The 24,143-nt window shown below is 39.3% G+C and overlaps 1 protein-coding gene and 1 pseudogene across 7 annotated transcripts in view; both read right to left on the reverse strand.

The window, feature by feature from the left end:
- Cdk14 (cyclin dependent kinase 14) overlaps window positions 1–24,143 on the reverse strand; it is a 554,492-nt gene that overhangs the window by 89,827 nt on the left and 440,522 nt on the right. The gene's annotated exons all lie outside the window — the stretch shown is intronic.
- On the reverse strand, window positions 17,497–17,643 carry LOC113832868 (annotated as a pseudogene).

Here is a 24,143-nt window from a genome sequence, read left to right on the forward strand (position 1 = left end):
TATGCTTGAAGTAATATCAATATACGTTACAATTTTCCTGATTATACAATTTATAAAATATGCAGATATTAAATTACACAGATCATCTGGCATATAAAGTATTAAATGCATTCTTAATTCATTAGCAGAATCTCCTCTTTTTACAAATGAAATTGTAAAGAGAAGAAATTAAAGCACGCTTGTCACAAAAATATTTGGCAAATAGCTTTCAATAGATAAGAAAAATATTTCATAAAGATTAATAGTTTTTTTATGGTAAGAATTATTGCTGGTTGTGGTGACAGATGCCTATGGGGGCAGGCTATCAAAGAGGCAGGGTGAGGAGTACAAGGCCAACCTGAGCAACTCTTTAAAAACAATCTGGGTGTGGTGGGACACGCTTTCAATCACAATAGTTGAGAGAAGTAGGTAGAGCTCTGGGAGTTGGAGGCAAGCCTGGTCTATACATGAGTTCCATGCAAGCCAGGTGAAATCCTGTCTCAAAACAAAGACATACAACCATTGAACATGCCTACCTTTAAAAACAAAACAACAAATAAACCCACTTAAGCTTAAAGTCATACATACTGGAAAATCAAATATATTTTTCTTAAAAAAATACTTAGTAGCTCACTCCAAGTCATTCTTCAGGCTTTCTGGTTCAAGATGTACCATAAAGAGCAAACATTACATGCATTTCCATTCTTTGCCTGAAATATTAAAGATATATGCTTCTACATAATGTGGACTTCACACGAACCTTTTAACTAGAGATTTATGATTTTTCAAAATAGTGGCTTTTATAATAGCACAAAATAAAATTTATAGACAGACATTAAGAAACCATAACTCTTGGACCTCGGCCAAGAAAATCAATGGCTACCCACTTTTGTTGTGTACTGTTTGATACATGGGAGACATGAAGAAAGAACAAAAGGCAAACAGTCAATACAAATAGTCAATACCCGACTTGCCTGAGTTTGAAATGACTGAGGGTAGACTGCAGCTCTAGACAGCTGTTTGTACCCCACAATTCCAGTTCTGAGAGATGACAAAAGCTCAATGACTCCGCGCATCATTCATTTACCTAATCTCGCTAAATGGTTCCTATAAATGACAGGATTCTGACACAGAAACAGCTTTAGAGATGTCACCAGTACTGCTGATTTCAGAAGGGCCAGCTGATACAAATGGCAAGCACACCTTAGGTGCTGGAAGGAAGGAAACATACTTGCTAAGCTGGGATTCCTTTGAGCTTTAGGCCTGGGACACTGCCTATCAATATGCATATAGTGGCTCCATTGGGCTTCCTCTGTATGATGAGGCTGATCCTGTTTCCTTTCCTTTAGAAGGCAGTTTCATTGGCTCCCATGCTTTTCTCTGTGCCAACTTTAGCGAAGCATGCAGTTGTCCTTTAGGACAGTACTTTTCCAAATGTTAAGTTCCACTCCACCTTAATATCTAGAAGTTCACCCCATCTTCAGTTAACTCTAGAGCAGCAAACAGTGAAACCCTTCCAAGGTCTGCAACCCCCTGACTGCAGAACAACAATCAGTTTTCTAAGTCACAGCCCGACATTGACAGCCTGATCACTGGCCAGTCCTGAACTGGTGCCTTCCCTCTCAGGAAAGCAGCATTGGCACTTGCTTCACACATGCTCACGTCACGGTAGCGCCATGAATTTTCAGTTTTCTCTAAGTTTACTGAAGGTCACACTGACCCGATTGTCCTGTGTATGACTTCACAAGCTGTGACTTGTCATGGGAAAGAACTCTCAAGGGGGACATTTAGAAAGAAGTCTGAATACTGTATGCAGAAGTATTGTAAAGAAAACTTAATGTAACAAATCCTGAGAGCCGGTGAAGCTGAATTAACAGAAAGAGAATGAATGTCCAAAGGCAGCAGTGGTTACTTTTTAAAAAATGTTTAAATTAGTCTAATTAAGTAATGAAATTTGGGTTGATTTCTAAGATTTTTTTAATTTTAATTTTTTAAATTCTTCTTTCACATATTACATATTATACAGAAAAGAGCCGGCCTCCCAGGGACATCAATCAAGCATGGTAAAGCAAACTGCAATAAAACAGGTATATATCATCATATTAAGGCTGGATAAGGTAACCCAGTAGAAAGCAAAGGGTTCCATTAAGTAAAAGAGTTAAAGGCAGCCCCTGTTGCCACTGTTAGAAATCCCACAGGAAGACCAAGCTATTCAGTCAAAACATATGCAGTGGACCTAAGTCAGACCCTATAGGCTCCCTGGCCTCTGCAAGCCCTCTATGAGTCCCCATCACTTGATTAGGTCTGCCATGTTCTTCTGGTATCCCTGACCCCTCTGGTTCCTCTATGCCTTCCTCTCCCTCTCTGAAGGACTCCACAAGCTCCCCCTAATGTTTGCCTGTGGGACTCTGCACCTGCTCCCATTGTTTGCTGGATAAAGTCTCTCTGGTCTCTTTGACCATTATTCAGCTAGGCTCTAGTCCCAGAATAACCTGCAGGCAAGAAAAACCAGAGGTCAAAGGTTTTGTGACTGGGCAGATGCCCAAGTCCTCCCCTCGAGGTCTTTCCCAATAACAGAAGATGGCTGGTACAGTCTCTGTGTCCCCCATTACTAAGAGACTTTGCTATGGTTACTCTCTTGGATTTCATGGAGTTTCCATTGCACTAGGTTTCCACTTTATCCCTGAAATGCCCACCTCCATTCCAGTCATTTCTCCCAGTATTTTCTCCCTTCTGCACACCCTCAAACCACCCATAAAATCTATTCCGTTTCCCCTTCCCAGGGAGAGCCAAGCATGCCCAGTTAAGCCCTCTTTTTAACTTAGCCCCTCTGGGTATGTGGGATGTAGCATGATTATCTTTTACTTAATAAATAATATCCACTTAGAAATGAGTACATACTATGCTTGTGTTTCTGGGTCTAGGTTACCTCACTCAGGATAATTTTTTTCTAGTTTCATCCATTTGCCAACAAATTTCATGATGTCATGTTTTTTAACATCTGACTAATACTCCATTGTGTAAATGTACCACATTTTCTTTATCCATTCTTCTATCGAGTGTCATCTAGGCTGTTTCGAATTTCTGGCTATTATAAATAAAGCTGCTATGAACATAATTGACTAAGTGTCCTGGTGAGAGGATGGAGTATATGCACAGGAGTTGTATAGCTGAGTTTTGATTCCCAATTTTCTGAGAAGCTGCCATATTGATTCCCAAAGGAGCTGTAAAAGTTTGCACTCCTGCCAGCCATGGAAGAGTGTTCCCTTTGCTCCACATCCTTGCCAGCATGAGTTGTCACTTGTGTTTTTGATCTTAGCCATTCTCATAGGTCTAAGATGGAATCTCAGATTCATTTTGATTTGCATTTCCCTGATGGCCAAAGATGTTGGACATTTGAGTTTCATCTGTTCAGAATTCTTTGTTTAGATCTGGCTGTCAGGCGCGGTGGCCAAGTGGTAAGGCATGGGTCTCGTGGATCTGTACCCCTGTCTAGTTTCTTGAGTTCTTTATATATTTTGGATATTAGCCCTCTGTCAGATTTTGTCCTATTGATGTTATCCTTTGTTTTACAGAAACTTTCCAGTTTCATGAGGTTCCTTTTATTAGTTATTGATCTTAGTTCCTGCCCCATTGGTGTTCTGTTCAGGAATATATCCCTTGTGCCAACATGTTCAAGGCACTTTCTCTTCTATCAGGTTCAGTTTTATTTGGTTTTATGTTGAGGTCTTTGATCCACTTGGACTTGAGTTTTGTGCAGGTGACAGAAATGGATCTATTTGCATTCTTTACATACCAATATTCATAACGACCAGCACCATTTGTTGAAGATGCTCTACCCCCCCCCCGCCACACTGTATATTTCTGGCTTCTTTATGAAAAAACATCAAATGTCCATAGATGTGTAGATTTACATCTAGGTTTCAATTTGATTCCACTGATCAATATGTCTGTTTTTATACCAATACCATGTGGTTTTTATCATTACAGCTCTGTAGTACAGCTTAAATCCAGGGATGGTGACACTACTGGAAGTCCTTTTATTTTATAGGATTGTATTATCTATCTTGGGTTTTCTGGTTTTCAATGTATTGTTGAGTATTGTTCTGTCAAGGTCTGTAATTAATGCTGTTTGAAATTGGATGGGAATTGCATTGAATCTTTAGATTGCTTTTGGTAGAATGGCCATTTTTAGTGTTAATCCTACAGATCAATGAGCCTGGCATTTTCTGATATCTTCTTCACTTTCCTTCTTTAAAGACTTAAAGTTTTTATCATATAGGTCTTCACTTGCTTGTTTGGAGTTGCCACACGAGATTTTATATTATTTGTGAATATTGTGAAGTGTGTTGCTTCCCTGATTTCTTCTTAGCCTATTTGCCATTTTGTAAAGGGCTACTGAGTTTTGTTGTTGTTGTTGTTGTTGTTTTGTTTTGTTTCTTGAGTTAATTTGTATCCAGCCACTTTGCTGAAGGTGTTTCTTAGCTGTAGTAGTTCCCTGATAGAATTTCTAGTGTTCTTTATGTATACTATCATATCATCTGGGAATAGCGACACTTTTACATCTTCCTTTCCAATTTGTATGTCCTTGATCTTCTTTAGTTGTCTTATTGCTCTAGCTAGATCTTCAAGGACTATAATGAATAGATATGGAGAGAGTGGACAGCCTTGTCTTGTTTATTACTTTAGTGGAATTACATTGTTTCTCTCCATTTTTAATTTGATGTTGGCTATATCCTTGCTGTAATTTGCCTTTATTATGTTTAGTTATGTCCCTTTTATGCCTGATCTCTCCAAGACTTTTACCATGATGGCATGTTGGATTTTGTCAAAGTATTTTCAGTATCAAATGATATGATCATATATTTTTTCTTTCAGTTTGTCTTTATGGTGGATGACATTGACAAATTTTTATATGTTGAACCATACCTGCTTCTCTGAGATGAAGCTCATGTGATCATGGTGGATGGTCTTTTTGATGTGTTCTTAGACTCAGTTTGCTTGAGAATATTGTATTGAGTATGCTTGCACCAATGTTAATGAGGAAAATTGGTCTGTAATTCACTTTCTTTGTTGAATATTTGTATATTTTGGATATCAGGGTTACTGTGACCTCATAAAATGAATTTGCAATGTTCCTTCTGTTTCTATTGTGTGGGACAACTTTAGGAGTATTAGTATTACTCTTGTTTGAAATTGCCGTATAATTTCACACTTCAAGAGTCTGGCCCTGGACATTTTGGTTGGGAGAATTTTAATGGTTGTTTCTATTTCTTTGTGTGTTATATGTCCATTTATTTGTTTATCTGACCTTTATTTAACTTTGGTGTTATCTATGGAGAAAACTGTCCATTTCTTTTAGATTTTCCAATTTTGTGGAGTACAGGTTTTTGTAGTATGATCTAATAATTCTCTGGATTTCCTCAGTGCCTGTTGTTATGTCCCCCTTTTTTGTTTTTGATTTTGTTAACTTGGATATTCTCTCTCTGCCTTTTAGTTAGTTTTAGATAAGGGTATGGCTATCTTGTAGATTTTTTCAATGAAACAACTCTTTGTTTCACTGATTCTTTGTATTCTTATTATTATTTATATTTTATTGATTTCAGCCCTCAGGTTGATTATTTTCTACTCCTCTTGGGTGTATTTCCTTCTTTATGTTTTAGAGTGTTCAGGTTTGCTGTTAAGTCACTAGTATGAGCTCTCTCCCATTTTATTTTATTTTTTATGAAGGTACTCGGTGTCATGAACTTTCCTCTTAGCACCATTTTCATTGCGCTCCACAAGTTTGGGTTTGTTATTCATTGAATTCTAGGAAGTCTTTAATTTCTTTATTTCTGTCTTGACCCAGTAATCATTCAGTGGGGGAATTGTTTGGTTTCCATGAGTTTGTATGCTTTCTGTTGTTTTGTTGGTGTTGAAATGCAGCTCTAATCTGTGGTGGTCTGATAAGATACAGGGGGTTATTTCAATTTTCTTGTAATTGTTGATACTTGCTTTGTGAAGGAGTATGTGGTCAATTTTGGTGAATGTTTTGTGGGATATGGAGAAGAAGATGTATTCTTTTGTGTTTGGGTGAAATGTTCTGTAGAAATCTATTAGGTCCATTTGACATCTGTTAGCTCCATTATTTCTCTGTTTAGTTTCTGTCTGGATAACCTGTCCATTGGTGAGAGTGGTGTGCTGAAGTCTTCTACTATTAATGTGTGAGCTTTGACGTGTGATTTAAGCTTTAGTAATGTTTTGTTTACAAATGTGGTTGCCCATGTGTTTGGGGCAAAGATGTTAAGAATTAAAATGTTGTCTTGGTGAATTTTTTCTTTGATGAATATGAAATGTCCTTTTTCATTTCTTTTGATTAGTTTTGGTTGGAAGTCTATTTTGTTAGAAATTGGGATAGCTATACCAGTTTGCTTCTCAGGTCCATTAGCTTGGAAAATCTCTTTCCAATCCTTTATTCTGAGATAATGTTTGTCTTTGATGTTGTTTCTTTTGGGCAGCAGAAGGATGTTTTCTTATGCAGTCTGTTAATCTGTGTTTTTTAATTATGGAATTGAGTCCACTGATATTGACTGATATTAATGACCAATGTTTGTTAATTTCTGTTATTTTGTTGGTGATGGTGTGTGTGTGTGTGTGTGTGTGTGTGTGTGTGTGTGTGTGTGTTTCCCTTCCCTTTTGTTGGTGTGAGATTATTCATTGCTTGTGTTTTCTTGTGTGTAGATAACCACTTTGGGTTGGAGTTTTCCTTTTAATATCTTCTGTAGGGCTGGATTTGCAGATAGATACTGTTTAGACTTTGTCATGAAATATCTTATTTTCTCCATCACTGGTGATTGACAGTTTTGCTGGGTATAGTAGTCTGGTCTAGCATCCTTGGTCTCTAGAGTCTGCAGCATATCATTCCAGGCCCTTTTGGCTTTTAGAGTCTCCATGAAATGTCAGGTGTAATTCTAATGTCACAGCAGTAATTCTTTAATCCAGTAATGAGGCAACAGAGAGCACACTGTTTACCCAGCTAGTCAGAACATAGATTGTTCCTGACTTTAATTCCACCCTCAGTTGTCCTAGTTAGTCCCTCTCATGTGCTTCTTGGTGAGATAGTGATGAATTTCTATAGGGCACTTTGTTGTTTTTTGTATAAGAATCAAAATGTATGCCTGGTAACAATCTTCATCTGCCTTCATATACTTCCCAAACGTGTAACCAAAAGCCTCAGATTCACCCAAACTACAGCAACCAAATGGCCTTTGCTGGAAAAGTCTGGCTTTTACAATCAAAGAAGTATCAGAAGAAACTTCACAATTCTTGGATTTGAAATATTTAAATTTGGCTACAAATTGAGGAAACCTGACTGTAAATTAATGTTTAATCTTTACTTGCCTGCCAAATAATTCAAAAGAAATTAGAATACACTAATTCTAATGGCACTAGTCTCATCTTTTACATAACTGTTATCTGATATTTACTTTTATTTTCTCCTTTCTTAAAATGATGCACATTAGATGCTATTATTGCTGCTGATGGTATTATATTACTACCTTATCTATGCTTACAAATTTATTAAATCACCTTCCTTCTCTTTATTCAGACATTCTTTGCTACCTTAAAAAAAAAATTCAATGGTTGCTTTACCTACCTACCTACCTATTTATTTATTTACTTATTTCATGAGCTTGATGTATGTGCTTAGCTTCCATAGATTTCTGAATTTCATGTCCATCAATTCTAGAAAAACTGCTCTAGTTTTAACCCTTTCAGAATTCTCTTTCCTCATTTCTAACTGTTGTACAATGACACCTCACTGAATTTTCAATGTCTGTACTCACTCATCTATATTTTTATCTGTTACTCCTTTTTTTTTCTGCTAAGTAATCACCTCAGCACCACTTTTCATTCAAACGTATCTGACAATTCTCAATAAATGAAGTTGTGAGTCAGAAGAGAGTTTAATCCAGTTTCTTTTGCTATTGATTCTCAGTCCAAATGATTTTCCTCTAATTGTATGTAACTCTGATCTGTGAGCTCCTACCTGCATGCTGGTGATCAGGGGGATTCCTGGGAGCAGGGATTGAGAATGTGTTTCTCCATGGGGGTTTTCTTTGACACTTTTCAAGAGCCCCAGGGCTTCCCCAGAACCTCAGACTTTACAGATTCCTGTTGCTGGTTTTTGAAACCCTTAATTTGTGTAAATTTAGGCCAAACCTGGAGGAATTCTCAGGGGAAATTTTTCCATCTCACGTAGAGGAAAAACTGCCATGAAATATTTTTCTCTTTTCTAGGAACAGGGTTTTGTTGTTGTTGTTGATATGGTTGTTTCTTGGTTTGTTTTTTATTTTTAAAAATAAAAATGCAGTCTATTGCTGGAGCTGAATTATATTTCTGAAGCCCATGCCTGTGTTTTGAGCACCATCACTCTATGTGGGAACTCTTAGTCCCTATGTTCTAACTTTCTCAGGCCTATAGCAGTGTTTTCTGTTTTAGACAATGACTCCATGGAAACTGCAAGCTCATTACTCTGGCCTCCCTTTCTCCTTCATTCTTTGTCCTGCTAGAGATTTCGCTTCTTGGTGTGCCTGGGAATTTGAACAGATGTACTTCAGGTAGCACTGCAGGTGATTTCTAGAGTTAGTGAACAAAACCCACAATCATGTAGACATATATATTATACATACATTCCCCACAGTTTAATCACTCACTAGAAAGTCATCTATAGTTGTAATTTTTACATCCTTATCCCTGGAATAATCACAAATTTGATGTTTCCTTGTGCCCCAACTTCTTCTTTCCATATCAACTCTTTTAGGTGCCCTCTATGTAGGCTCAATAGCTGGCCACGGAAGTTGACTTGAATTGCTCTTCTTCTACCACACAGCATTTTATTTCTTTAGTGGTGCTTGACCTCTCTCCATCTACCTCTGCCTGATGGAGGCCATTCTTATCTATCAGGTTGATAAGGCTGTACTCAGTGAGACTCTATAAGGGTCAGAGAAACCCAGCAGGTATGTGGGGATGTTCATTCCATGTTAATTTTTAACATTGATTGATTGATTGATTGATTGATTGACTGATTGATGGAGGAACAGGAGGTTAGGTACTCAGTACCAAGATGATTTTAGGACATATTTGGTGGTCAAAAGATAACCAAGTGGGAGTAGATCTCTGCTTTCACCTCGTGGGTCCCAGGGATCAAACTCAGGTCCTCAGGCTTGGCGGCAAGAGCCTTTACCCAATGGACCATCTTGTTGGCCAATACATATTCATATTTCTAAAAAGAAAAAGACAATGCTGTTTGTAGGAATTCTTTTTTTTTTCGGGGGGAATCTTAGGAATTGAAAAATCGTAAGTTAAAATGATAAGAAATAATTCTTTTTTTTTTTTTTTTCTCGAGACAGGGTTTCTCTGTGTAGCTTTGGAGCCTATCCTGGCATTCGCTCTGGAGACCAGGCTGGCCTCGTCAGATCTGGAGCTTATGTGTGTATGAATAGAATCTTATATGATGAATAACTTTCAAGCAAATTGAAATTAATGCTATACTGATATTCAAATCATACTGAATGTTCTGTATTCCTCTTAACTTGCCCTGCCACTCTCATTCTCTCTCTCTCTCTCTCTCTCTCTCTCTCTCCCCTTGAATTTTCTAATCACAAAAGATGATAACCTGGGAAGTGAAAAACAGCCTTAGATTTGGACCAGCAATAGCAGGAAGCATTTTCTCTTCTTTTGCATGGGGTAATTTTGTGCCTCCAAAACAAGACGGAGAAGGTAGGGCAGATGTTTACCAATGCTCTAGTTGTAACATTACATAACCTTTAATCTGAGAAGAATTTGATTAAGAAGTAGAGGCAGTGGGGTTAGCACTGGCCTGCCAGAGTGACCCACAGAATTCCCCCTGCTTCCCTGGAACAAATCAAACCCTGCCTTCAGTTTCTCTCTGTCCACCCTTGCACCCATCTGCTGCAAAGCTAGCAGGAATGGCACCTTCTTGAAAAGATAGAACAAGACAAACCATTAGACTAAAGAAGATTACCCTGTTGAAAAGAGAAATGCCTGAATGTTTAATCAGGACTGAGCATATTAATGTAGGCTATACCTTCAGAGATTTCATCTTAATCTTAGAAACAAGAACATAAAAAAATAAAATAAACATTCATTCTTAAACAACAACAACAACAACTCTATGTTCAAATCCTGGCTCTTTAAATACCTCTTCAGAGTACATATTCCCAGGGGAATGTTATTTTACTTTTTATTCCTTCTTTTCCAATTAGGATTGAAATCAGTCCCTGTTTGTTTTTTGTTTTTTCAAAAATTTGTTTTTATATTGTTAAAAAATAATTATTTTATGTGCATTGCCGTTTTGCCTGCATTTATGTCTGTGTGAGGGTGTTAGATTTTATAGTTACAGACACTTGTGAGCTGTTATGTGGGTGCTGGGAATTGAACCTGGATCCTCTGGAAGAACAACCAGTGTTCTTAACTACTGAGCCAACTCTCCAGGCCCCATCCAAACCCTGTTTTTTAAATGTCATCTTACAAAGCAGAAATGGGTGTTTTTGTTTTTGCCTTACACTGTGGTTCCAAAAGGGTCTTCCCTCCAAAACTTATGATCTACTTATAGAATAATGAAGCAAGACTCCATTTTGTTCTCTAAAGCTGACATGAAAAGATATGTTGTAATACATAAGACTAATTTATAATTATTAATAAAATATTACTAATATACTAATCTTCATTGGAATATCTGAATGCTTCTGCTCATGAAAGCTGAGTAGAGTTATAGTAGGCATAATTTATTAACTTCGGCACTCAATAAAGAACTATTTTTCATGAAAAAGCTTGAGATGACATAGAAAAGAACAGAAAGTTCTAGAATATTCTTCACTTGCGGTCCATACAGCTTTGGGATATAAGTCCATAAACTATGAGTAAACACAGCTACCTGGAGTAATGTGAAGGGGTCTATGCCCACAAGAACATACTGTACACTCTCCACAAAGCAACGCCACAGAGACGGCTCCTTCCACATTGCTGGCTCTGTGGAAGATGCCAACAAGGGTAGTAGCCAGTGAGTTAAATACCCAACCTCTTAAAACTACTTCTATGATATGTGAAGTAGCCACACACCAACCACAAGGACCAATGTCTCTGTGCTTCTCAACACCAAACAGAACTGTGGGATGGAGGTCTCCATGTCTCCTCCACATAGAAGCAAAGTGCTCATGTAGTCACTTCCCATCAGAGCCTCTGTGGGAGGAAACCATTCTTATAAGTCTTTTTCATACCACCATTTCTAAAGCTATGCTACATTGCTGAGCAGTGGGCAGGACAAAGGAAAATATTGAACTTTATCCCAAAGTTTAGATTCTTGATTTTTAAATGGCCATTTCCCTGGGCCTTCAAATGTTTAAGTTCACTACAGGATAAAAATGTGTTTATCTTATGAGATAATTATAATAGCCCAAGAACAAGTATGTAGCTATTCTCCTAGTTACATTTCACAAATCCACTGATGTACACAATGATGAAAAAAAGCTCATGGTGAAAACTGACAGCTTTTTGTTACCTTGTTATCAGAAAGGACCCTTTGTATTTACACTTGTTTTTACTTAATTGCCACAAATGTCAACCACACATTAGTCTATCCACTTATGATAGCTACCTGTTAACTTTCTTACATTAATTTTGCAGGGAATCCATTTTAATTTCTTTCCCAATCTATAATCCAAGTGGAAATGCCTTCTTTGAGTTGTGAAGTTTTACTTACTTAACACTATATGTATATGTTTATAGAGTATTTATTTTATATATAATACATACAAATGATACATATTTCATATATGTATATACAGGATAATAATATAAAAAACACCTAAACTATACTTAAAGTATAGTTCTATATCTATAATGACAAAATATATTTTGGCATTAATGCTTTTCTTTCATAAGAGAACACAAACCTCTCAGGCAGTATACTTGTGTCTCAAGTTAAGTTTAAATGAGGGTCCTGGAGTTATAGCTAATAGCTATGTGGTTCTATAATTTTTGTTAAGTATTTTAACAATGTAATTAACAGTAAAAGATCTGAAAGATGTTTTATATCCTGTGACTAGAAGACACAAAAGAAAAAACATTGTAATAATATATGCTTTAAATGATAAGTAACTCTATAATCAGAAAGTTAGAACTTGTAGACTACTTAGATAAAAATTCTAAATTTACATGATACTTAAAACCAAAGGTGTGTAAGCAACAGAACTGATTTTCAAATTTCTAGCCCTTTTGTTATTAAAATATTTTCATACAGTGTCTTTTAATCATATTGTGTCCCCTCCCTCAAAGTGTTTTAGATCTTCCTCCCTGGCCTCTTAACTTCATGTTCTCTCTCTCAAAAAGAAAAACAAAGAAAAAAAAACAAAAACAAACAAAAAGAAAACAAATGACAAAGCAAAGGAACAAAAATAACCAGTAAGACAAAAACAAAGAAACAAACAAAACAAAGAACCCCCCCCAGAAAAATAAAACCAAAAAACCCCAGCAAACCAAAACAAAAAACACACACAAACAGTCATGGAGTTTACTTTAGCTAACAACTCCTTGGGTGTAAGGGGCCTGCCCTTGAGTGTGATTCACACACTTGGTGACATTCTATTGGAAAAAGTTGATTTTTCCCCCCATTTCTCAGCAGGTATCAAATATAATAAGGGTAGGGCTTTGTCTACTTCCTCTTCTCCCTCCAGGATTTTGCTGGTTTGAATTTGGGAAGGTCTGGAGAGGCTGTTACAGTCTCTAAGAGTTTATATCTGCATCAGACTATTATTTTTAGAAAAGACAACACTGTTTCCTTTGAGTCATCACCCCATCTCTACATTGAGATATGAACACTAGATCTTAATAACCACATGGCCTTACCCATGTGGAATTCTGCTGGTACCTCCAGGACATCAAGGGACTCACAACCTTCCCATCACCCAATCTGGATACGGATCAGTTTGGGATTAACAGCCTCCTCTACTTCACAGAGTTGCTGTGAAAATTGACATTTTCTTAGCTTTAACTTGCTGACACTGATTACAGATGTCTAACCATTTCACCCATCTCCCCAGTCCTTAAGGGATCAAGAGGGAAGCATAATAAATTCCCAGTGCATGTTAAACCAAGTGATGTTCTTGATATTTATACCAGATTAGTCAATTTCTGTGAATTCAAAATGGCCGATTAAAGCACCGTTTCATCTGAAGTGGATAATCCTTATTTTCAACGATAACAGAACTGAGAATTTAAACCTAAATCTTCATTTATGAAAAATAATCAATCCATATTGAACTTTAGAAATGTCTTCTGTCTCAGATAGATCAGCTATAAATATTTAGCTCAGATTATGCAGTCAGTGTGAACATTCCCAACATAAGAGGCTCTGCAGAAACCGTAGACTTAGTGGTGCATGTGTTTGAGGTAAGGAGTGCATAGCAATGGAAGCTGTTTCCAAAGCCCTGGAAGTCACAAACCTCACCCGCAGAGCAGTTTCTGAGGGCAGAAACCCGCTTTAACCAGAAGGGAACAGTGTGTCCTTCGGCGGTAAACAGTGCTCGAAATAACTCGGAAAAGGCCTCATTTTGTGGGGTATTATTTCACCAAAAAGGAAGGCAAAAAAACTCTAATCCTGAACAAAACCTCTTCAAAGTTTGTTCTCAATGAAATGTTCTCAACTGAAAATATAACTCAGTAATACAATAAATGCCCTAACAAATAGATCAGATTTTTCACTTAATGCCTTTTATAAGCTTAAGCCAAATGGAGTGAAAGGGAACCACCGTCCACAGCCTGACCTGCAGGAGGTATGCTTTGCTGCCACCGTTAAAGTAGGCATGGTGAATTTCTATCAACTTTGGTGAATCTTGGGTACTGATAAACGGAGGAAAAATAGACAGCAGTTAACACTCCACAGAATTCAGAATTCTTTCTTCATGTTTATTCCCTTACAGACCTGACATGGCCCAAGACATGGCCCAGGAACGTGGAAATAAAAACCCTTAAGGCAAAAGACACATTAGTATTGTATGCTGACACATAAGACAAGTATCTCCACCCTTTATACAATGTCACCTTGTTTGCTGAAGGCATTACATTACTTCACATCACATTACACACAACAACAAATGTTTGTTATGTCACATAGTCCCTGAGGGTTGGAAACCTGGGAGCAGTTTATCTGGGAGGCTCAGACTCAGGCCCCAGAGCCTGCCTGTCCTATTTTCAATGGAGCTTATTTACATGCCTGTTGGCAGAGACCTTTGTCTCACCATTTGGACCTTTCCTCAGGTCTGCTCATATGATTTGGCAGAGCCAGTGAGGTGAGAGAGACAGACAGAGAGAGAGAGAGAGAGAGAGAGAGAGAGAGAGAGAGAGAGAGAGAGAGAGCACAAGAGAGATAAAATCTTTTATAGCCTAAGCTTAGAATTAGTATTCAGTCAGCTTCCAATGTTCCAATGCACACTACTGGCCCCCCACACCAACCCTTGGTGATGTGGTATGGTTGGGACAGACATTGGCAGGTGAAGAGATCAGAAGATCCAAGAACTCACCAAGAGTCACCATGGAGGCTGCTGAGCTTGATAATTTATCAAACATATGTGTCAGTTGTTAATTGTGGACAGATATGGTCTCTGTCTCTGTCTCTCTTTCTGTGTGTTTGTGTGTGTGTGTGTGTGTGTGTGTGCGCGCGCGCGCGCGCGCACATGTGTGTATATAGCTCCTAAAACCGCCATGTGGACCATCTGTCAATGTCCAAATCAGTAGTAGTTAAGTAACAGTATCAATCAACCATTTCTACTATCTATTTCCCAGGTTATGACACCCACAAAACTTCTATACTAGTTAAATAAGGATTATGTCCTTATAAATGACAAAAATAAAAATAATTTTCACATGTTATAAAATCCCTGAAAATTCTACCACCATGACAAAACTATGCCCATCCTGTAAATAACATTTTAGTTATAGTTCAAAGGCATTATAATAGTTATTATGGTAATGCATATAAAATTTCTTATTTTGGTCATTTTTGGAAACTTTGAAAGAAACTGCTTTTGTGGTTTTTTTATACATATTATCCTAACAATGTTTTATAATATTCAATTGGGCTCATAAGTTATGGCATATCAAACCCAAATCCCTATCCCTTTAACCCTCATTAAGTTAGTGTGAAGTTTTCGAAAAATGTTGATTACATTTTTACTATTTATTTGGTGGGATATGGGGTCAGCAAACAACTTTCAAGGGTCAATTGTTTTCTTCCACCACATAGGTTCCAGGCTAGAGCTTGACAGTAGACATCTTTACATGATGAACAATTTTTTTTTTGTAGCTGGAGTTTTTTTAATTTTTTATTTTATTCTTTTATTAGTTCAAATTAGGAACAAGCTTGCTTCACATGTCAATCCCTTCTCCCTCTCCCTCCCCTCCCCCCAACATCCCAACTGCCCCTACCCATTCCCCCTCCACTCCCCAGGCAGGATATGGACCTCAAAAGGGGCTCTCCCAAAGTCTACCACATCATCCTGGGCCAGGCCTAGGCACTTCCCCATGTGTCCAAGAGAGCATCCCTTCACATGGGATGGGCTCTCAAAATCCCTTCTTTTATTTTTTAAGACCTTACATATTTAATACAGTGTGTTACCTCTGTATAAATGGAGAAAAATTAAGTTCAACATTTCTAGACCAATATGGCTGTTAATTTTTGTACAATGCCAACTCAACACAGTAAACTGGGATACTTTTTTCCAAAGTTGACAGCACAGCTAAAGTTTCCAAAAATTCAAATTATATATATATATATATATATATATATATATATATATATATATATAAAGACCAATAATGGCAGTATGTTATGCATCAATAGCAGCAACAGCTTTTCCAGGTTCTGCAGTCATTTGAACAAAATTGTAGAGACATCCAGCATACTCCATTTAAAAACAAACAAACAAACAAAAAAGCAAAAAACAAAATCCCAGAAAACAGCACAATCCTGTTACTCTTGTGGTACCTGGCACCATTTTTTCTTTTAAATTAGCTTCTCAATCATCATCTGGAAGGAAACCATTCTGAGCAACATCATTAAAAACAGCTCTGATAAAGCCTGGTCACTACTATGAATCATAAAGCAGGTCTACATATGAGTGAGTACATATCATGTTTGTCTTTTTGTGATTGGGTTACCTTGCTCAGAATGGTTTCTTCTAGTTCCATCCATTTTCCTGATGAGCAATCTTAATGGTGCAGGACCAAGTCTTAAAAGCATTAATCTACAAAATGGCCATGAGAGTCTTCGGCCACCAGTCTTCACTTAGTTATTTCCTTAAGAGAAACACTAAAGCCGGGCATTGGTGGCACACGCCTTTAATCCCAGCACTTGGGAGGCAGAGGCAGGTGGGTGTCTGTGAGTTTGAGACCAGCCTGGTCTACAGAGTGAGTTCCAGGACAACCTCCAAAGCAATACAGAGAAACCCTGTCTCCAAAATCCAGAGAGAGAGAGACAGAGAGAGAGAGAGAGAGAGAGAGAGAGAGAGAGAGGGAGGAGGGAGGGGAGGGAGTGAGGGAGGGAGGGGAGGGAGGGAGGGGGAGGGAGGGAGGAGAGAGAGAGAGAGAGAGAGAGAGAGAGAGAGAGAGAGAGAGAGAGAGAGAGAGAGAGACTAAAGAGCAAAATTACCTTACCGGGACAAAACATAACTTCCAAGACTTGCTGGTGAGTCAACTAAAATTCCAAAGACTGCCCTTGAGGCCATTCCATACCTGGCCCCCTTCTTCACTGGCCAATGCCCTCCTCTCCTCCTCTCTTAACACTCTGCAATCATCACCCTTCTTCAACTAGTATTGATTGAGTCCCCTAGGTGACAGCTCTGTCACTGGTGCCTTCGAACAGCAGCCAGTCAGCCAATGTGCTCCCTTCGAATTACATTGCCTGTCTGATTGACTTTACATACCAACCCCGTCTGAAATCACCTTATTCTACTGCTGTTTGTCATCTAGAACAGTGCTTCTCAACCTTCCTAACACTGAGACCTTTTAATAATCCTCATGTTGTGATGATCCCTACCATGAAATTATTTCCTTTTGCTACTGTCATGAATTGTAATGCGAACACTGGGTACGCAGGGCATCCAATATGGAAATCCAAAGGGGTCATGCCTCCCAGATTGAGAACTGTGGCTCTAGAACGTCACATCTAGGATAGCAGGAACCTTGCTGCATATTTTCAAGCATGTGCCGATAGTGATAACTACAATTAAGTTGCTGTGACATAATCATGGCCTCCAACACACTTCCTTATTTTTTTTTTTTTTTTGTGTGTGTGTGTGTGTGTCATTTGCCATTTTCCAGGGCCACACACAGGAATAAAATGGGCCTAGTTCTCTATCACCTTCCCAGAATCAGTGTTTGTGAAGGAGCACTGTAATCCTGGCAGTGGTGCTAATAAAATTGTAGTCCCAATGGAAAGCACAGAGAACACACAAAGTTCAAGGAAAATGGCATTCAGTCCCCGCTGCCACAAATTATGCAGCCAAGCTTCCTGCATTTGGGGAACTGCAGGGGTCAACACACCCAGAGTGCAATGGATAAGGTTAACCCTAGGAAACCACCTCCCATATCATGCTAGGTAAGTATGAACATGTCCAATTTCTTTAAAACGTCACCCCACTGAAAGGTTATATTTTGGCCACTGAGATTGTTTTGTACACTGTCTTACATTCTGAACCCACAGGAAGGGTCTTGTGCGCCTCGCTCTGCCTTGTCTAACATGGTGAGTGAGAAATTCATTAGAAATCTGATCTTGGGGTTATAAAATAAGTGAAGACAGAAGAATATAAAGTGTAAGAGGGGCTTAGATGTGTCTGTGAGGGAAACATTTGGAAGCTGTTTCCACAGTCAAGTGAGGTGAGGCAGACAAAGCGCTCCCTGTGCTGAGCTGCAGCCACGGGGGAGGTGAGGGGCGGCCACGGGGGAGGTGAGGGGCGGCCACGGGGGAGGTGAGGGCGGCTACAGTGGTGGAGGTGAGGAGCGGCCACGGGGGAGGTGAGGGGCGGCCACGGGGGAGTTAGGGGCAGCTGCATGTGGCACAGCCACGCCCACCACAACCAATGCAGCTGTTGGTCTCAAGGCTAGGGAATGCTATTCTCCACTATATTTAAAGATGCAAAACTTCAACTGCTTCCTCTGACAACATGAGAAGACTATTTCAGGGCTGTAGCATTTTCCTCAGAGGATAATACTTCCATAGCAGTAATGCAACAGGAACCAACTCACTGGGCAATTTACGATTAATATGGAAAAAAATCACAACCCAACCCCCAGAAGGAAACAAAACAAGAATAACAAAAACAACAGAAAGCTAGCAAGATGGCGCAGCTTGGCACCAAACCTGGTGACCTGAGCTCCATCCCTAGGGCTCGGGTGTTCCTAGAAAATCAATCCTCCTAAGTTATTTTCTGACCTCTGCATGCATACCCTAGCATTTGTGTGTATGCGCATGCACACACATGCACACACACTAAACAAACATGTAACACAAAACTAAAAACAATGAAATTAGGAGGGAATTATATATATATATTATATATATATATATATATATATATATATATAATACATACAATTGGGAGAGACTTAAAGGTGGAGAATGGGGCACAGATTTTGTCAAAACACATTATGTGCATGCATGAAAGTCTCAAACAATGAAAAAGAAATGGAGTTAAGTATTCTGGGTAGAAATGTCTTCGTTTTATTTTACGGCCACCCCCAGAACAATAAAAACCAAGGCAAGGCTGCATAATTTAAGGTGTGCATTTTGGCAACACATCTACAGAGCCTATTCTAAGCCTACCCTATGAAGAATCAGGAAGAACTGGTACTTTCTGTCTTGCTAGCTTCAAATCTTTCTCTATTTAGTTTCTTACTTTATGGACCTTCATCTGACTGCACCATTAATAATAAGTTCCTAAAGTGCTGGAGTTAGAAAATGCTGTTCACAGCAAAGAAGTGGTTGTTACATCACAGAATGATTTTTCTGCAGATAACCTCCGCTATCAACAGAAAGACTACCAACCTCAGAACTGTAGGCATCTGGCTTTGCACAGGGAAGGCCACTCTGAAAGGCCATTGCTAAACAAACACAGGTGTCCCGTGGTTCCCCACCTCTTGTGTAGGGGACTACTCAGATTTTACTAAATGAGAATATCATTACAAACCACCCTTGCATTCCTCTCATGGGGAGGAGGTTGTGAAACTGAGGGCACGGGACCTACAAAAGGAGGTTAGATGGGGGTGGGCACAGAAGTGCAGGCAGGGTTTGAAGGGAAGCCCAATTTTTCAGGCATATCTTTTCATGAGCTAGGAGAAAGTGGGGTGCTATCCACCATAGCTCTAAAGGTCATTCTAAGTCTTAAGGCCAACAGTATTGGCACAGTGTAGTCAACTGAAGAAATGTACTTTCAATTCTTCTGTAAAGGTATGGGAACATTTTTTTAATTTAATTTTTTTTATTAGTTCAAATTAGGAACAAGCTTGCTTCACATGTCAATCCTTTCTCTCCCTCCTCACTTCCCCAACCCCCACCAGCCCCCCACTCCCTCCACTGCCCCTGGAGGGTAGGGCCCTCCATGGGGGCTCCCCAAATTGGTACTGGAGCATTTTAAAACGAAAAAGAAAAAAAATGATGTTATCTGATTACTTGGGAACTCACAAGAAAATTTCCAAAAGAATATTGATATTATATAGACTCATACCCAGCAGGCCTCATGTATAGTCGCTGTAAATAGTCGTTTTTTACATAAACACACAACCAACTTAAAAATACACTAATGTGTGTTAGGCTTCTATGCATATTTTATCACTGTCTCTATAGTTCTGTTTCTATCTTTGGAAGCCTAGATACAAATAAGTGATGAGGCTTAGATTGTAAGTCAGCCAGCACCCCCAGAATTAGTGTGGCTAGGATCCACACTCTGAAAGTCCATTCCAGATACCCAAGAGAAATTTACCCAAAATCCAACAAAACTAAAGAATTTTAAATATGAAAATCTCTCAGATGTTCTGAGAGAAACTAAATATGGGGCAGAGTCAGGGATTTGAATTTAAGACTACAGCTACGTGAGACACGAGTAAGTATGAAAATAAAAACCTGGGTAGCAGTTTTCTTGCTGAAAACCTTAACCCACCACCCAATATATTCTGCTAAACATTTGCTATGAGCTGATCAGAAGTTATGTTGTGATCTACCATCCAATGAAGTAGCCACTCTCGCTACTCATAAATATTGAAATTAACAATTAGATCTCACAAAATCCTCAGACCAAAGGCATTAGTCACATTTTAAACTATCTAATAGTTACATGAAGCTAGTGGCAGTGGAGATACATAGGATTTTCAGCGGTGCCTAAGGACCCATTGACAGGACCACTCTAGTTCTTTACATACTTGACACAACTTCTGGAAATTTCTTAATTTCCCAAAGGAACTGGCTGGTTCCTGCACTGTCACATCCTGGCCTTTAGATGTACAGTGGAGCTGGGGTTAAGAAAACAAAGATTGTGGCAGTAGCATGGAGCATAGTCCTGGGTTAGGGACCCACCCTGCAGATGTGTAGGCTGCCAACGGAAGAGGCTGTGTTGTAGGCTAAAGTCCACAATAAAATTAACTGTTTCTCATTTACTATTTAGAGGCAGCATATTCTTTTGGTGGTTACAACTACAAACTGATGGATGTAGGACAGTAGAATTCTTAGGATAGAAAAACATGAAGGCTGTGAGACTAGGCATAATTTTACTCCAATTGTAAACTTTGGTCAGGGTGACAAACAAAACATGAGAGACAAGTGGACAATCCTATTTGTATTTATCCCAACTGTAAATAAAGTGATGTGCTTAGTCCTACTCAGGGGCAAACAAGTAAGAGCTGGTGGGATCAGCTGATGTCTCAGCTCTAAATGGGGACCTAGAACAAATGAATCTAAAGCAACATATATTAACCTCACCCTTCAGTGTCTCAGCTTTTAAGCCCATGCACAAAAAGTGCTTAAAATCTGGCCTAAGGAAGGAGGTAAGTTATTCGTCTTTGAATTGATTCTTCTCCAATGGCCATGCCATAAACATGCTCTCTCTCCCTCCCTCTTTCCCTTCCTCTTTCCCTCCCTCCCTCTCTCTCTCCCTCTCTCACTCCCTCTCTCCATCTTCCTTTCTCCCTCTCTTTCCCTCCCTCTTCCCCCTCTCTCCTTCTGCCTCCCTCCTCCCTCGCTCCCTCCCCCTCTTCCCTCCTCTCCCTCCTCTCTCTTTCTCTCTTCCTCCCACCCTGCCTCCCTCCCTCCCTCTCCATGCCCCACAGCTGGTGTAGTTATTAGTTTAGCCACTAAAGGATTTATCTGGACAAACATCACAAAGATGATGGCTGATTTAATTGAATTTATGATCAAATGTTTTTCAGTTCAGGAAGAGTGGGAAATCACTTATGGGGAGATTTGAATAATTTAAGGGAAGTTCTCTGTTTGGCATGGTGTTTGTATATCAAGTCTTCAGGGATTAAATGCAGCTGAGAACTAGCAAAGATTTTATATACAGATACACAAAGATAAGCAGTGCAACAATGCAGCAAGGAGAGGCCCAGCCATCAATCTCTCCCTATTATACTCTTCTTAATGTACATGCTGTTTGCAGGAGTAATCACACACACACACACACATACACACACACACACACCACACACACACACAACACACACACACACAGAGAGAGAGAGAGAGAGAGAGAGAGAGAGGAGATATCAACTGTATACCACAAGTAAATTGTATTGGCATCCTCCAAATGCTGAAATTATATATAGATGCTTTTAGGCAAAACAAAACAAAAAAAAAGAATGGACTGGAAAGAAATATATGTGTATAAGGCATTTTTGTTGTTGTTGTTAAAGACACAGAATCTACTAATAAAGTCATTAGTGTAGTGGATATAAGAAACCAAGCATGGGATTGGCGCCTCAGGGTATGAACTTGGCTCAGTGTCTGAAGAGAAAGGCCAGTTGCCTTGGGAATCCTGTCTGCTTGCTTCTCCAGCCTTGACAGAGGCAGCAAAGCCACGCTTCCAGCCATTTTTCTTTGTGCTGCTAGAGATGAGTCACCTACTCTCTGCATTTTAAACACTTGAAACAAAGACAATTATTTTCAGTTCCAAGCCTGAAATAACAGCAAGTGAGGATACCCAGGACCTTTACATCTAACCCGAGGTCTCCCCTCCTTTTGTGTGTTCAGGGCACCAAAGAAAAAGTCTACTAGGCATTTGTACTTGGTAACATGGTTTGTCTGTGTGTTTCTTTCAGTCAAATTGGGAAAACTGTCTAGAAGATGCATTTCAAGATTTAGGATAAATCACAGTTTTTCATTAATTATGTACAATGCTATTTGTTAACATACCACTCTTAGGAAGAAACTGTTGGGGGAGATAGAATCTTGTTTCCTTGCAAGTATTTACAAGAAAAACAAAATGGTGCTCAGGCAGCTCAGCATGTCCCCTGGGAAGGGGAAAGGACATTCTAGCTGCTTGGGGACCTGGGTAAAAGTAGCATCCATGTTCAAGGAAAACTGCTTATTTGGAACTAAATTAAACTGGCTTGTAGGGGAGGGCAAGGAGCACTAAAAAGCACAACAGAAGGTAATAAGGAGCTAAGGCTGTTAAAGTATTGGGTAATTTACACTCAAACCTGCAACAGCAGAGCTCAGAGGGGTTAGTGAGCTTCCTGAATGTCCCTTGGCTCATAAAGGATGCAGGACACCAAGCGCCATTGTGGCTCCAGGCATTTTCTTGCCATTTGTGCCAAAACTTAGATGTGCAGTCTTCATTCCTCTTTTCTGCTTACTCATGGTTCATATTAATAACAGTTGTTGAACATATATTCTTAGGAGAGGTGGACCACCATGTACACAACTGATGCTACACACCTGCATCAGCACAAATAGTCTAGTATTCCCATGGTAAGTGGGAGATGAGCTCCCACAGAAAGCCCCCCATGGAGGGCTCACCGTGTTTCATCACAGCCTACTAGGGTAAAGAGGGGTGTGTGGGTACCAGTGATTACAAAAGATAACACCACTGTTTAAAAACATTTTTTCTCCATATTCTTGATCATTTTGATGAGAAAAGTATGCCAGGAAGTGTTGAGGGAAAGAATCAAATTATGGCAGCTTCTAAATAATTTAAAAAAAAATCCTGCATTTCTGTTTATGTGTGATGTCATAAAAAATGGCAGTTCTCAACATTCTAAAGCTTACATATGAATACATGCATCCTGAAGGCACAGTGAGAGGGACCTGGCACTTGATTTCAGGCATTTACTTGGAAAATGGATACCTCTTCCATAGCATTTCTTATGTGGTGAGCAGAAAGATGGCTTCTGCCATGTTTTCTGAGCAGAGTGAAAGGAGATCAAGGGAATCGGAACAGCAGAGAGGTGAATTCTTCAGGGAGTTCAAAAAGGGTACAGAGCTGTATGTCTAACCCCTACCAGTTCCCAAAAGGAGGGGGAGGGAGAAGGAGAGGGAGGAGGAGAGCAGAGCCTCTGGGTGTGTGTAGGGGGCAGCATGGCACCTGTGGTGGAGAGAGGTGGGGGAGGGGTGTCTTCTTGCTTTTCTTTGATATTCTTTCCCTGCAGATTTATGGCTCTCATTGGGCACTACCAAGCTACTGTCTTCTCAGAATGTTTACAAGTAAAGATGGGGGTGGAGAAGAAGAAAAGAGATCTCCAGACATTTAAGTACAAAATGCAGTATCATTTAGACATAATATTCATGCTTGCATAACCCTGGTGTGCATTTAATAAATAAATACTTCACATATCCATTTACAGCTGTGTTGCTCAATATGGTAGCCACCAACTACATGGCTCTTGACATATCAGTTAAGTAAATTCAAATTAAATTGAAGTTGAGTTCCCAAACCATGCATTCTAATGGCTCCAACAGTGGGTTTAGAAATGTCAAGAAAAACTTTCAGTTATCATCAGGCTTCCTGAGCATAATCTCTTTTAAAACTCTCTGCTAAGAGCAGACAGTGATTCCTTCCTCGTGCATAATTTGGAACGTATCTCCTCTGAACCAGGCGAGTAGTTTATGTCTGAGCTGGCTA

The sequence above is a fragment of the Cricetulus griseus genome (assembly GCF_003668045.3).
Source record: "Cricetulus griseus strain 17A/GY chromosome 1 unlocalized genomic scaffold, alternate assembly CriGri-PICRH-1.0 chr1_0, whole genome shotgun sequence".
NCBI classification, from domain to species: Eukaryota; Metazoa; Chordata; class Mammalia; order Rodentia; family Cricetidae; genus Cricetulus; species Cricetulus griseus.